This window comes from Tetrao urogallus, assembly GCF_951394365.1.
Source record: "Tetrao urogallus genome assembly, chromosome: Z".
NCBI classification, from domain to species: Eukaryota; Metazoa; Chordata; class Aves; order Galliformes; family Phasianidae; genus Tetrao; species Tetrao urogallus.
In genome coordinates, this window is record NC_136816.1 from 21120270 (window position 1) to 21135797 (window position 15528).

The following is a 15528-nucleotide window of genomic DNA, read 5'->3' on the forward strand; positions in this document are numbered from 1 at the left end:
TTGTTTGTAAATAATCATGTATCACCTGGCATAAAACTTCTCAGGGACTTTTGGTCTCATAATACAAATCTTTTCCTGGGACATTGATTGGAGTGTGAAGACCTTGTAAATAAATGATACTAAGCAGCAGTTAGCAAATACCTCACTCTCGTTTATCTATGCAGAGAACTTTTCTTCTCTGTGTGAAAGAGTGCTGCAATCATCTTTAAACCTGTTGGTTGTGTTCTCTTTATTCCAAACAACTTCCAGAGTGGGACTGAAGCCCAGAAATGCTGGTTTGTGGGAGTATGAGGCTGCATGCTTCCTCTGCATCCTCCATCAAGCACAACTCAGTTCTGGCCTGCAGCATGTCAAGGGCAGGGTCAGTGAGGAAAACAGGATCCCATGGTCTGGCTACTGCTGGAAAGCTATGAGAGCAGTTGTATCTTGTTCAGTAAGAAAATGAGATGAGAAATTATGTAGACAGTATGGATCTATTATGTGAATAATTGCGTGAATAATTGTGTATTTGCTCTGTATACTTTTAGCACAGGTCTACTGTCCCTTGGCCTCTGCTTTGAAACCCTGAGCTGTACTCAGATGGGTTGGCAGCTCACTCCTGTTCAGGATTTCTGAAATTCATTTTGTTCATACTCTTTGCAATGGTTTGACACCCTCTGCTCTATCCTTTACTTCCAGGAATTACGCCTGAAGTGAGATTGCATCCCTGCAGAAGAAAGGCCAGTTTGGGGGAATGAGGACATGCAAGATCTTGTCCAGTAATTATACTACTAGATCAAAAATCTTGTCGTAAAGTCAGCCTCTTTTGCAAGAGATAAATGTTATTATTATTAACAATACTTTAGACAGTGCAGTTACAGTTTAATGACATAATTGTGCCCTTTGATGGAACCCTTTATCCAGAATCTCAGAGGGTTAAGGGTAATGAAGTTGGTGTTGCTGAACTCCAGGGACAGATGTAGAAACTGAGGCATACAACATTTCTTAGTCCACCTTTCAGATAGATTATGGAACCTGTAGCAGACAGCCCATAACTTTTCTGCCACTGCATACTCTGCCTTTAGTCACAGGCTGGAGATCAACAGCTATAACTCAGAGAAAAGGCACTGTGCACTGTGCTTCTCATGGTTTCTGGGCTTTGAGATGCACAGAAATGCTGGATCCTGCTTCTTTCTTATCAAGAAGGTTATAAAGAATTCCTGTGCTGTAGACATGCCTTGAATGGTGCAGATAGAGGCAAAGACAGACATGAAAATAAAACATTAAACAGAGTCCTATCTACAGGAAATTCTTGTTATTTATTGCACTGCATGGTTGCTCATTAAAATCACTCCCTGAAGCACTCATGAAGCAAAAGAAGGCACTCCTCCTCCCAGGGTAACCCTGTGCCTTCAATTTATCCTTCACGAGTGTTGAATGTTGTTTGATTGCAAAGTGGTTTAACTCTGGATGATAGCTACCATGTGTAATAAAAAGCCATATATCGATGTGGTCATTCTCTGCATGTAAGGATTGAGAAGGGAGTTCAGCAAACAGTCCAAAGGCATATTAGAGTCAGATTTTGTTTCTGTACAGCAAAAGAAGTTTGCTTCAGGTCAAGTCTGGGGTCACAGACAGGCCAGCAGAAATCAAGTTCGCAAGTGTCAAAACCCTTCATTTACAGCACTGCCATCTCAGTTCCCCTTCCTTTACACCCCATGAAGATACAGCCACCCTCTACTCCTTTCAGGTACAGAATGAAAATCTACAGAAATCAGAGGCGATGTCTGCTTGCTGAAGGTATTCATCTTTCCAGTTTGTTACCATCTCTCTCCCTGCTCTTCACGTTTCCTCTGCACTAGAGTAATCAGTAGGAATTTCATTCTCTTGCAGAGGCTATTTTTCAAATTACTTCATGGATTGCTATCAGGGTGCCAAATAAACAGTATCTTCTGATGATCAGTATCGCTACAGAGATCTAGATTAAACTGGATATCCTTGTCATTTTTTTTCTTTCTTTGCACTTTCCCAACCCCTCTCTAAGGCCAGCAAAGCAGTTGCCTTTCTGAAAATTCTTGGGTCACCGTGACTCATGGGCGAACTCAGTGCCTGAGATGCATTCTCTGGGGCTGATGTCTGGGTTGTCTGAGGAGGCAGAGGGCACTCAGCTTCCTCAAGCGCTGATGTTCTGTGGTTAGTTGCTATAGAATCCCCAAAATATTAAGCTGATGATGACCTTCTGACTTGCTGAAACTCATGCCTCTTGCATCTCTATCATAGTATTTCTCACAGCATCAAATACAGAGATTGCTTCAATATTTTGCCAGGATGTTACTTATACTCTTTGTCCAGCTAATGTTTTTCTTCATAGCCATATGCAGCCTATAGGAGAAGTAAACAAGAGAGAAATACTTTGGGGAACAGATAAGGGCTTTTTATGTCTTAAGAATAAGATAGTGCAACATCACAAGAAAGTAATGGGAAAAGTCCAGCAATTATACTTGGCAATTCTTAGGAATTCCCTATGTGTGAATCTGGATCTGAATGAATTACAGCCAGTGTAAGCAAGCTTGTTGAAAAGCTGTATTTCTGTATCTCTCCAAATTGCTGAGCAAGCAGAAGCACCAAGTGGGAGTGGGAAGTGGTAGGCAGGGCTGTTAGATGTTGACAAGCTCTGCCAAATCATGAATAGATGGAGTGCACTGAGACTGAAAAAAAGATCCTCCCTCCTCATACTCCACATCTGACCAGGGCCTACAGTAGTGCACAGGGAACAGCATACAAGTAAATACCCTGAGAACCCTTGCCCTGGCATCTGATGGCTGTCTGCAGCTCAGGATGCCGGTTTCTAAGTCTCAGCAACTTCTTATTCTTTCAAGAACTTACACAAATGACCACTAGTACACTGTGGTGGAAGAGGATTGGGAAAGGAATTTGTAATTGTTTGGGTAGAGGAAGGATAATTACATGCTAAAGCTTGCTGTTCCTAAGAACATAAAGGATTTAGGAAGAGAGAAAATACTAGTTCTAGAGCAGAAGTTCCTGACAGGTGGAGTGTGGCAGCACTACAAAAGGGTAGCAGCTTGGCAAGGCTTATTCTTCAGAGTTAGAAGAAGTGTAAAGAGATAAAGGTTTAAACCATGACAGAGCATCCAGCTGACATCACAAATGACTCTCCTATCATTCCCTTCCATAAAAAGAAGGGTGGAGAAAGAAAGCAGCAACAGTCTGACACATACCAGAAATCAGAGAACAGTTGTTTTATGTCCGGGAGAATATGAAGAGGTTTATTATCAAGCTTGTCTGAACTTCATAGCAACTGAATGGAGCAGTCTGCAGGAGGACTTCAGCAAGATCTTTACTACTTCTTTTAGTTCAGAAATTGCTTGCACCACCCTATGTTTGTTTATTGTTTCTATAATATGTATAATTTTTTTTGTATGCTGTCACTATTTATCTATGAAACTATTTGATATCTTCTTTTTGAATATTGACCAGAAATCCTAAACAGCTAATAATCAAGTTTTATGTGCAGTAGCCCAAGGGAGCTTCCACAGTTTTTCACTAGACATGCATTCTGGGCCTCTGGAAGAAGGTTACTAAAGTCAGAAGGAAACAAGAGTATTCCGTGTTATAACCTCAGTACTATCTTGTATCTATACAGTCAGGCTTTAACCAGCTTTAAAGCACAGTGTGGAGTGTTGCACTTACACTTGCACTGTGTTCCCAACAGCCTCAACAAAAAGCCTCCAACATCATTACTAGTCCATGTTTACAGAGTCAGCCTTGTCCTCAGAGAATGATTTTCAGAAGGCAGCAAACAAGAAAATAAAACCAGGCAGTAATTTCGCATGATCTAACATTTGCTTCAACAGGTTTCTGCTCTGAAACTGACTCCAGGGCCTATGCTGTTCCAGTTATTGCCATCACACAGCACTTGCACAGCTTTAGTTTCACAACAGTCAGCAGGTGTAGTGACGTAGGGTGCCCTACACTGTCAGCAGATCACATTTAAATTAGGAGCTAGTCCTGGAGTTAAAAAAGAGAACATGCACACACAGAAAAGAACAAAAATAAAAACAAAAAAAAGTACTAACAGTGACAAGGTATTTCTACAGCTCTTTTTGCTTCCTTTGGGGTAAATCATGCTTACCGCACTTATGGCACAGCACTATTATATTCCTGCTTAATGTGCTACTTGAGCAAGCACTTCATCTAGCAGCTGTCCTAATTTCCCTGGCAGTTCTTTTCCATGTCATTAAAGGGACTTGCAATGCTTGTAAGGCTGTTCTAATTTAATGAGAATGCAGCATGGCAGATGATACTGTTTTATTGGTGTCCATATCTTATGGTGAAAGGATGACACAGGAATCTTGGCCTGGTGAATATCACCTATTAAAAGAAAGTAGTGAAAAAATATGTATCCTACAAGGTGACCAAAGTAACTAGGATTAAGCTCCTCACATCTCAGACTGAGATCTCAGGAGAAAGTTGAATACAGGATTGCTTCCAAAAATAAATAAGCTAGCAAATAAAGACTAACAAAAAAAGAAATGAAATCGGTCCCATTTCTTGCATGTAAAAGACTTTGTAGACTTGAGGTGAGCCTTTTGACAGCCAGGGCTGTCATTTCCAGCTTTGGAACAGCTTTTGTTTCTTATACTTCCATACATTGGTTCATTAACACTTCTCAAGGCTAGCAAGAAACATTTATTTTGATTTTTTTTTTTTTTTTTTTTTGCATGGGTGTGTGGGGGGGATGGCGGAGGGGAATTGTGAAGAAATTGTTTGCTGAAAAGAGGTCCTTGCCATCCTGCAAGAAGTGATAGAAGCAGGTGGTAGGGCAGACCAGGACAATGGCTGCTGTGCTTCCGCAGCAGGTGGCACTCTCAGGTATGGGCTGTACATAAGACTGCTGAGGCTTCCAACAGAAAAAGAATTGGATAAATAAAGAGATAAAAGGAAGCTTAAGCAGGTAAGAGGGATGCAGAATTTGTTTCTAAGAGGGGGCCTTCAAAACCTTGCTGGTTTAATACAGCTAAATGTATAACAATGTCAATCAGCAAAAAAGAATTCCTCCTGGTCTCCACATGCTTGGAAGTGCTTTCTTGAGAGATGACCACTGCCAGAACAGCTGGAACTTTCTTTAAGTTCAGTGTCAGACTGACAGGGCTGCAGTGTTGAATTGCATGTCAGTGCCTAATGGTGAGTGAAGGACCCTGACACCAGCCATTTGCTTACAGCTCCACTTTCAGTGACTTTCTGCACACAGTGAGTGGAAAGCTGGACCTCAGACTGTATATAGCCTGTTTTACAGGGGTAAAGTCCTTTTTTTTGTGACCACTGGTACTTAATGAGATGCAAAATGTTTTGTTCTGTTTCTATGTGACATCACTGCAAACACTCACCATAGCTCTGAAAAAGAAAGGTGTGGATTCCTCTCTTTATCTCTCTCCCCCTACTTTGAAACATTTTCATTTTTCTTCTCTTTGCTTGACTGTGTTGTGTTCACTTTGCTCCACTCCTTATCTCCAGAGGCAGATCACAGTTTCTTCCAGTGGATCAGTAGCCATGAGAGCCTGCAGGGCCACATGCCGGTATCCTTGCTGAGCAGGACGGACTGTAGGCTGCCCTCCCAGGGGACATCCTCCTGCTGCAGCCAGTGTTGGTGAGTGAGCCCACCCATGCTATTTGCACACAGTAGTAAAGGCAAGGCTTGCTAGATGAGAAACAGTGTTCACACTGATATTACCACAGGACTGCAGTCATATGCAGGATGCTTCAGCCATATCCGTTGCAACATCACCATTAAGCTGTTAGCTTATTCTTCCCCCAGAAGTTGTTTCTGTTTTTCTTTCCTCTTGCAGTCCTGGATGCACTGCACCAGATGAGACCTCACAAAGCAGTGGTAGCTACTGAGGATGCACACGTCAAATGAAGCTACTGAAGATGTACGCTCCAAGCAAAGCTCTCAGAACCTCTCAGGGAGGAGCAATGATTGTAATGTTTCTTGTATCCCAAGGTGAAGAAGGGCTTTTCTCTGGGATGATTTCCCGTAAGTTATTTCTCTTTCTGTTACTACTCCAGATACCATGAGAATGAAAGAAGCCAGATATGAGTATATTGTAAGAAACTGAAGTAGGTGTTGGTGCTGCCTACGGGAGAGAGAAAAAACTCTTGTTTTATGTATACAAATTTGCTTCATGTTCAAACTCTGCTCAGGAAAGAATTTATGTGTGTATTCCTGTTCCTGCTCTGCAGTGTAAACTGTAGATAAGCTATATGCAATACAATGATAGTTGTTACACAAAAAATATCAACCCTTAAGCAGACAAATTTATCTTACCTGTTTTTCTATTGGTGGTGAGTTTTGTTGTTATTTGTTTTGTTTTGGTTTGATTTTTCACCCATGAAACTAATGAGATCATAACTTTCTAGTTCATGGTGATGCCAAGGAAATAGGTGGCCATTTGTCATGGTTTTGTGACTTTTGGTTTTCAGAATTCCACATCATAACATCATGTAGTGCTCTGGGAATTAAAGTGTTAATGCTCCAATTCCAGGTACCTGTCCCTGTACATTGCAGAAGTCATGGGATCTGGCCCTTCCATGTGGGGCGCTCTCTTACTGCCTGGCAGTGGGTGCTGGAAGGTGCTTTCCTAGCCATACCAAGCTTTTCAGGTTTCACTCGATCTCAGGAACTCTCTTTCTCCCCTATATTATTTGATTAATTAGTTTCAATTTCAATTAGATTGTATTATACTGTGTTATCTTGCATTCCAATATAATAGTTAGTAAAATAACTTTTCCTCCATAGATCATTCTTTTCCCTTTTCCTTCCCAATTAGGAGGCAATGTGGTATTTTTTTATTAATTGAGCAAAGTTTGTCAGGTTTTGGTTTTTTTTTTTTTTTTCTCCCACAAGAGATGAGATCTTTAGGGTCAGATGTATCAAATACGAAACCTTGAACTCTCACAAATGAGTTTAGACATAAATTTTTTCTGTACCTAGCTAACTGAAGGTTTTGACTAGACAGGCTTCATTTATTACAATGAGTGCAATTAAGGTGTTGTAATGCTCCCAGATGTGTGCTCATGATCCAACTTTTATAAAACCATGATTATGTGCTCAGCAGTGAAGTTTCAGTACTGTTAAAAAGTTACAAAGAAGTTGCAGAAATTAAGATGATAAAATGACCCACGCTCTTATGCACTCTGATGTTTACTCTTGTTCCTTTGAACTACTTATGACTCAAGCCCTTAACGGACTATATACATTTTGGCTGCAGATACACTTTTCTTTCAGTGTCCTAGCATATAAGTTTGTGAAAAGACATTTACTTCCACCAAAAGAGAAGGTCTTGTGTCTTGTGGGTCAACCTAACTGAAGCAAAGGTATCAACATGATTCTGTAGTCTTTATGGGGTTCATAGGCTCACAGATAATGAATTAATTTCAAACCAACAGCCCTGACATGTACACCTACAGATAATGGGGCAATTCCTTAACTGTAATAACTCAGAACAGTGATGCTGAATTCGGTAGAAATGTTGGTACTTTTTATTTCATCCAGATTCTGAAAAAAAGTGAGCCTCTTTTATCTGTCTTTCACTTCAATGCTTAAATTTTAAGCTCCATCTGCTTATTTTTAAGTAAAAGACAGAATTGTTCTTGATATACTTCTGATTACATTTCATAATTATTTTTTAATAATGGTTCTAACTCCACTTTTGTATTAGTTTGATTAAATGAAATCTACTGTATACCCACTGCACATTCACACAGGGTCTGAGTTTCTTTTAGAGGTGAAAGTCAAAGAGTCATAAAATCATTTGAGTTGGAAGGGATTAGTCCAACCTACAGCTTGAATAGGTGTTCAGAGGCCCATTCAGCCAGACCTTGAATGTCTTTGGGGATGTGGCATCCAATACCTTTCTGGGCAACATATTCCAGCGCTACTCTGTACTTACTGTGAAAAATTCTTCCTAGTATCCAAATTAAATCTCCTCCCTTTTAGTATGAAACAATTTCACAGTCCTGTTACAAAAGACCCTGATAAAGAGCAGTCTGTCCCCTTCTTTATAATAGCCCACTTCAGATACTGAAAGGCAACTGTCAGATGTTCCTGGAGCCTTCTCTTGTCCAAGCTGCTCTCAGTCTGTCCTCATAGGATAGGTCATCCATCCCTTGGACCATTTTTATAGCCCTCCTCTGGACACACTCCAACAGGTCCATGTATTTCCTATACTGAGGACTCCACACCTGGATGCAATACTCCAGGTGAGGCCTTACCTGAGCAGAGGGGCAGGATCATCTCCCTTGCCCTTCTGGCCACGCTGCTTTTGATGCAGCCCAGGATATGGTTGCCTTTCTGGGCTGCAAGCAGGCATTGCTGGCTCATGTCCAGCTACCATCCACCAGTATTCCCAAGTCCTTTTTGGTAGGGCTGTGCTCAATCCTTTCGTCTCCCATACTGTTTAGTGAGGGTTGCCATGACCCAGGTGCCAGACCTTGCACTTGGATTTATTGAACATCATGAGGTTCTTTCAGGCTAACTCTGTATGGGTCTCTCTGGATGACATCCTGTCTTTCAGGCATGTTCACAACATCACACAGCTTCATATCATCTCATCCACAAGCTTGCTGAGGGTGTACTCAATCCCACTGCTGATGCCATTGATAAAAACGTTAAAGAGCACTGGTCCCAGTACTGATCCCTGAGGGACACCACTTGTCACTGATCTCCCTCCAGACTTTGAACTGTTGACCACCACTCTCTGAGTATGATCTTGCAACCAGTTCCTTATGTGTTGATTTAACCCATTAAATCCATATTTTTCCAATTTAGAGGGAAGTATGTTATGAGCGACTGTCAAAGACCTTACTGAAGCCAAGATAGGTGACATCAGTGTCTCTTCCCTTGTTCACTGATACAGTTATACCATAATAAATAGCCACTAGGTGGTATGGGGGGGGACTTGCCCCTGTTGGAGCTACACTGTTTGTCCTGTCCTTCCTCTCTTCCATGTATGTTCACACAGCTTTCAGGAGTATCTGATAGATCCTGAATATTTCCCAGCAAAGAGATGTGGCTGACAGGTCAGTATTTTTCTTGGTTGTCCTTCATAATCTTCTCAAAAATAGGAGTGACATTGCCTTTTTTTTCTAGCCACTAGGGACTTCACCCGACAGACATAACTTTTCAAATACTACCGGGAGTGGTTTGGCAACTACATCCCTCAGGACTCTGGGATGCACCTCTCCAGGACCCATAGACTTATGGATGTTCACTTTCTCATGTGGTCACAAAACTGATCTTCATTTATAGTGGGAAGAGTATTTATCCTGCAGTCCACACCTACCAGTTCAGTCTGCAGGGAGGTTGACGGTGACAGAGTTTGTGGCTGTTATTCACAGTAACTCCAGTATTCAGGATTTTACCTCTAATTGCAGTGATTGCTTTTCCCAGCTTAATCCTTGAATGTGCAGTATGGGATTTCAGAAGACTCCCCCGCCCTTTATGAAGTTGTCATACCTATTTGTTTAGTATTAAACAGCAGCTGAAACAAAATGCAATGAAAACATTAAGGAACAAAAATTGTTCACAGGCACCTTAGATTTTACTTACCTATCAACAAAAATGTCACACAGTATTTCAGTGTGTGGGAGTATTATTTTGTGTCCAGAATTCCGTACGAGAAAAGGAAAAGTACTTCCTACTACAGAAAAAGATGAAATTCAAGCTCACAGATCTCTGAAGAGCCATGTGTCTTGTTAAGCTCTGTTCTTCAGAGGTGGTTGTCAAAATCACTATTTTTCTGCCTAACCTAATCATTGGCTTTTGTGTTTCACTTCTCAGGCAACATCTGCAAAGTGTTTGAATACAGGAACCATTTCACACATTGCTAAGATACTGATGTGATTAATGGTTTGGGAATCTTCACACGATTGTTACCTGTCTAGAACTTTTTCTGCATTTCATCCTTAACCTTTTTGAAGCATAGACAGCACAACGCTGTTTTGTGTTTCTCTCAGTAGTACTTTTGAAAGTATATTGTTCTGTTTAAGTTATGGGCAGATTTTCAGCGGTTATACACTGCTTTTCATGCAGATCATTGATACAATTGCTGCATTGGAATTTATGCCAGCTGAAGATCTTTGCTATTAGACCACATCAGTATACGATTTTCCTCAATCATCTGATCCAGGAGATGTAAGCGGAAACTCTCTTTACAATAAAAGGATATTTGAAAGTCTACTCTCATCAGCAAAATACTTAGTTGAATCTTAGTGTTTGTGATCAGTGTAATAGCATCTGCTGAAGTGCCGTGCTGATTCAATTTCTCTCCCAGCCCATCTTTCTCTTTGAAATGCAAACACTATCAGAGATTAAACTGCGCTAATGCAGATAGTCTTGAAAGATTTATTCAGCAGAAATCATGCAAACATTTCTGCAGCATTTACTCTGATCTGGAGTTAATTTGGCTCATCTTGTTGCCAAGCAATGTCAATTTTAAGCAGTCCGCTGCATCATTCTGTTCCACTGTCCACAGCCACTAAAGCATGGTGCTGTTTGTGTGGGGTGAGGGTGCTGTTTATCAAAGGAACAGGCTTCCACAAAACCACCCTGTAGAACCCTAATGCATGGACAATTAGATGAGTCAAGTGAAGATCTGACCACACCTTTTCCTACCGGGTCCCCCCATGTATGTTCCAGTTAATTGGAGTTTCTGATGAACAAAGATTAACTGCAAATTCCTTGACCAGTGTGTATTACTTCCAGCAAATTCATTTTTTGAAGAAAAATGGTTCAGAAAAAGGTCTGCATGACCCAGAACGGAATTTGATTGATATTTTCCAAAATCTCCTGATCTGTCTTTTTTCTTAGCTGAAGTTCTGACCTCCTACAAATAAGATTTTTTTGCCATTCGTTTTGTTCATCATCTAATCACTCAGCAACATCTGTGTGAAAGCCAATCATTAAACTTTGCCAGGATCAGTTGAATAGGTAGATGTTTTTAAGCCAAATTAGCAAGGTGTAATACCACCACATCACTTTTGCAGCCATCGCTGAATTTGATTGCCAGCTACCTAATATTCCCACAAATTGCATGTTGTCACCTTGAACAGAAAAACACAAACATCCCATTTCTCTCCCACATATACAACACTGAGTTAATTCAAAGAAGTATCTTCATATAATCAGCCCTGAAGGAAAGTACAGGCAATACTGCATTTAGTAAAGCATTGTTATAGAAAACTGAGACAGCATAGTTCTAGTCAATTTCGTAAGCCCTGGTTTAATTTCACAATCACCTGCTTTGTTAAGCTTAATTCAATTCTTTTTTTCTTACAGTTTGGCTGTGCAACTTGTTGCACACACTAAAATGAAACAATTAGAAAAATTGACTTAAACTGAGAAAGAATAAATCCTGGTATGCTAAATATTCCTGTCATACTTGCCAAGTATAATACAATTTAAATTTTTTAGAGCTCTAGTCAGTCCTGAGCCAGAACCACTCTAAATAAAAAGTTTACTGCTCTCAGTGTAGTCGCATAAGAAATATGTACAAGCAACCAATATTTGTCACGTTAAGGCATAGTGACTTTCACATGTGATGCTGCAGCTGAAGTGCCCAGGAATTCCAGTTTCTCAGGTAAAAATACACAATTCTCTTGGAAACGAGAAAGGTGTTTTTTGCATTGATTTTAACAAAGGCGAAGCTGGCAAAAGAAAGTTTTTAGTGTATTAAAAAGATGAATATGCTTTTTCTCTTTTTACTTTACAGCTTTCAGAGATAGAGAGAATGAAGGTTGTCAAAATGACAGCCAGGAGTTTTTACTTTTGTGGAAGGGAAGGGAAGAGAACAGGGAAGGGAAGGGGACGGGAGGGGAGGGAATATTTTTTATTTTTAAAAATGCTAATTTGTAATGGAAAATTTTATTTGTTAAGTACTGATTTGAAACATTTTATTTTTGTGCGTTAAGTTATCGAGCAAGGAAGAAGCCCTTCAAAGCTTTAAATTAACAATTCTTATGTCTTCTGTTTTCTTTTTGATTCTAATTCTTCTCACAGCTCTTTGTTTCAGAATGGTTTAGCCTGTCTGTGACACTGTTGTGAGCTGCAGAGGTGACTGAACTTCATGACAGGGTGTGTATCCTGACTAGTACCTGCTTGATTCTTGTGCTCTTAGTAAAGCTTACTGGTTATTTCTGATCATTTTGCAATAAAGGATGAGCTATGGCTATTTTTAGAAGATAAGAAAAACCATTCTAAGCTAAGTAAAGCAATTGTGCTGGTACACACCTGGTATCAATAACACTTCTATCAGTCAGACTACAACTCTGTGGCTTGTACAGCATAACTTAAGAAACCAGGACAAGTTCTCTACTGCTGGTTTTCCCTCGTTTTCTGAGTGGTGCCCTCACTCCTGATCTAGGCCCCATCACTCCACCCTCAGTTTTGCCAGCCGTATCTGGATGGATTTATCCCCTGTGGAAAATCCCCGTCTATGTGCATGTTTGCTGTCCTGACACCAGGGAATACACTGATATGCTCTGATACTCAGAACAATGTTTATAAAATATAAATGGATAATATAAATAAACAATAGATAGATTTTTTTTTTTTTTTTTTTAGGTCACACATAGTAGTGTGCCTCCTTGGTTTAAAGAAAAAGTAAGAAAATGCAGTCTGCTGCAGTCCAGCAGAACATGTCCAGGGAATAGCAGAACAGGCAAACTCACAGTTCTGCTTCTACCTAGCTGCTTACCAGTCCACAGCGCTCTACACCTTGAGATTCCCAGTCCTGAGGTTGTGCCTATGTGTCACAGTCCTTGTGGTTGCTCTCGGGATATGCCCAGTAATTGAGCTGCTGGCAGGGAACTGGCACCTTCACTCCCCTCTGTGACTTCCTAACCCAGCATTTTTGTTTTTCAGACTTCCAGCTTCGAGAGGTTCTACCTGCCTTGTTTTGCAAGAAACAATTTTGATAAACTCCAGGTTGTGTTCTTTAGCGGTCAAAGGGCAAACGCAAGACTTAGTAAGGGTTTATTTTAGTCACATTTTATATGAAGGATTACAAGTTATTACAGCATTGCTCCAGGTACAGTCATCTGTAACAAAGATAACAACAGAGAAACTACAATAAATACAGTAAATACGTGTACCTGCTCCATGCTAGTTTTCACTGTTCTAAGGTCCACCATCTTCCACAGTGGGCTCCAAAACTCTATGGAGAATATAAGGAAGCAAGGAAAAGCAAGCAGTGTACACAGATGAAATATCTATTCTGCACTGCCTATTGGAATAGCTGCAGATGGTTTTTTTCCTTCTAGTTTTTTTTTTTTTTTTCAGATCTAAGCACAGTTCATTACTATTAATGAGTTGAAATTCGTTTCTGTCAAAAACTTTTGTTTCAGGTTTGAAATTAAATTTTTATATGGACTTTGCAGGAGTCAATTTTGCAAAATTTCTCAGATATGCATTGTTACTGTTGCTCTCTATGTCCCACTATATAAAAGATAGGAAAATGAAACTAAAACTGAAGAATTTTCTGCAGTGGATTATTAAGAATAAGAAATAAAGTTGATGACTCTGAATTGCCCCAACAAGAATTCTTCTGCGTCCTGTTACTTATACAGTGAACTGGAATCTTAGTTGCAGCTGTAGGAATCTCTCTCCTCACCCCCATTACAACTCAAAATGGTGTTTCTGATTGTGATTTTATGCACAGTTTTCCAATTGCTTTTCTGTTCTTTCTCCTGTGCCTTCTGACATACTCCAAAGGTTCTCTTCCCCATATTTTCATTTATCCTGATATATTCGCTATGCTCTCTGCAGCTTTTCTGGAGTCTAGCAAGCTTTTAGATTACTCAGTGGAAAACTGAAAGAAAGTAATGAACCCCCAGCACTGAAAACTTCAGCTGTTTTCACTTCATTGTTTATAATGGCATATCCCTTGTTGACACCCCCACCAGGAAATACGGTAGTGTAGGAAGATGAAAGACAGAAAGGATGAACAAGTAGAGCTGAGACCTGTTAAACAGGACACAATGATGAAATGCTTGTGAGCGTGGTGACATTTTGTTTTTCTGTCTGAGTTTCCTTTTTCGCTTGGTTTAATCAGGAAGAAGGTCAATGGAAGAGGGCCAAGAGCCAAGTAAACCATGGAGAATATGGAGCTATGCCAAGAGTGCAGTGGCAGAGGTGCTGAAGCTCAGAGAGAGGGGCAGCTTGAGTAGACAGCTTGTCAAAACCAGGCCTAAATTTGCCCAGTTAAAGCTGTAATCCATGCCCTTGATCATGAACTTCTACATACTCTTTCCATTCACTATGATAAGCAGCCAGACCCTGAGGAGCATTGCAGAGCATGCGTGACTGGTCAATACCTTGATGGAACCGGTGCCTCTCAGATGGGTCTTCCACACTGCTTGCTCACTCATCTCAGTGACAGGAAGTAGGCTTAGACTTCCCAGCTCCTCACACATAACATGCGTCTATTGTGTTTTATCTTTCCCTCTATTTTTTCATTATTTTTAATATATACTTTTGTTAATTATGGGCTTTGTAGAGTTGAGCAAAAAACAATGACAAATTTAGCTTTATTATCTTCTTCTGCTGAGTTTTGTTTTTCAGGGTTAGCTTTTATCTTTTGTAACCTTCCAAGCAACATTCATACTGACCTATTCTTAAATCTGAGATTTTACATATTTTAGATATTACAGTTGAAATATTGTTATCATTTTGCAAGATATATGAAACTCAGAGAAAATCCACCTAGTAGATGATCCTGTGATACACTTGCAAGTGCGTTCCAAATCACCAGGGCTTAAGGGACTGCTGATGCAGCAGGACTTGTGTTACTCAGCTGTGTTTCTAAGTCATTACGTTTCCATTGTACTCCGTATTCTAAAATACACGGGGAGAAAAACAACATCCCTATGCAAAAAAATGCCTTACAGACTACTTACATAGCATGTACATCAAGCCTTAAGTCAGTGCTGCCTGCAAAATGGACAGCTGTAAGAGGAATAAAACTGTTAGACCTATTCATTGTGGTATTTTGTTCTGTTTTGTTCCTTGCGTAAAACACCTTCCCTGCAGGTCTCTGTATCATAGTTAATCTTACAGTGAATATTCCTGCACAGTGGTTACAGCTCATAAGCCAGCTTGAATCTTTATACCACAGGAGGGAATGTTTCTCATTGTTTGCGGTGCTGTTCTTCTTCTCTTGATTAGAACAAGCTGCTGTCCCTAGAGTAATCTTTGGGTCACTGCCCATCACTGTGAGTGATGTCAACACATTTTTGAACGTGTGGCTATTAGCACTTTTTCCAAACAGGTTTCAAAAAACATCCTTGCTCTATCCCGTGATTGGTTTGGTAGACTTTCTCTCTCTCTGCCCCCCTTGCTATTGGACAGAGTGACTGATTTTTTCTGTAATTCAAACAAGCAAACTATGTAAATTATTGCTTGCTGACCCCAATTAAGTCTTACAGCTGCTTGGAAGACCAGACAGTTCACTCCCTTCTCCTTAGTAAATAGTG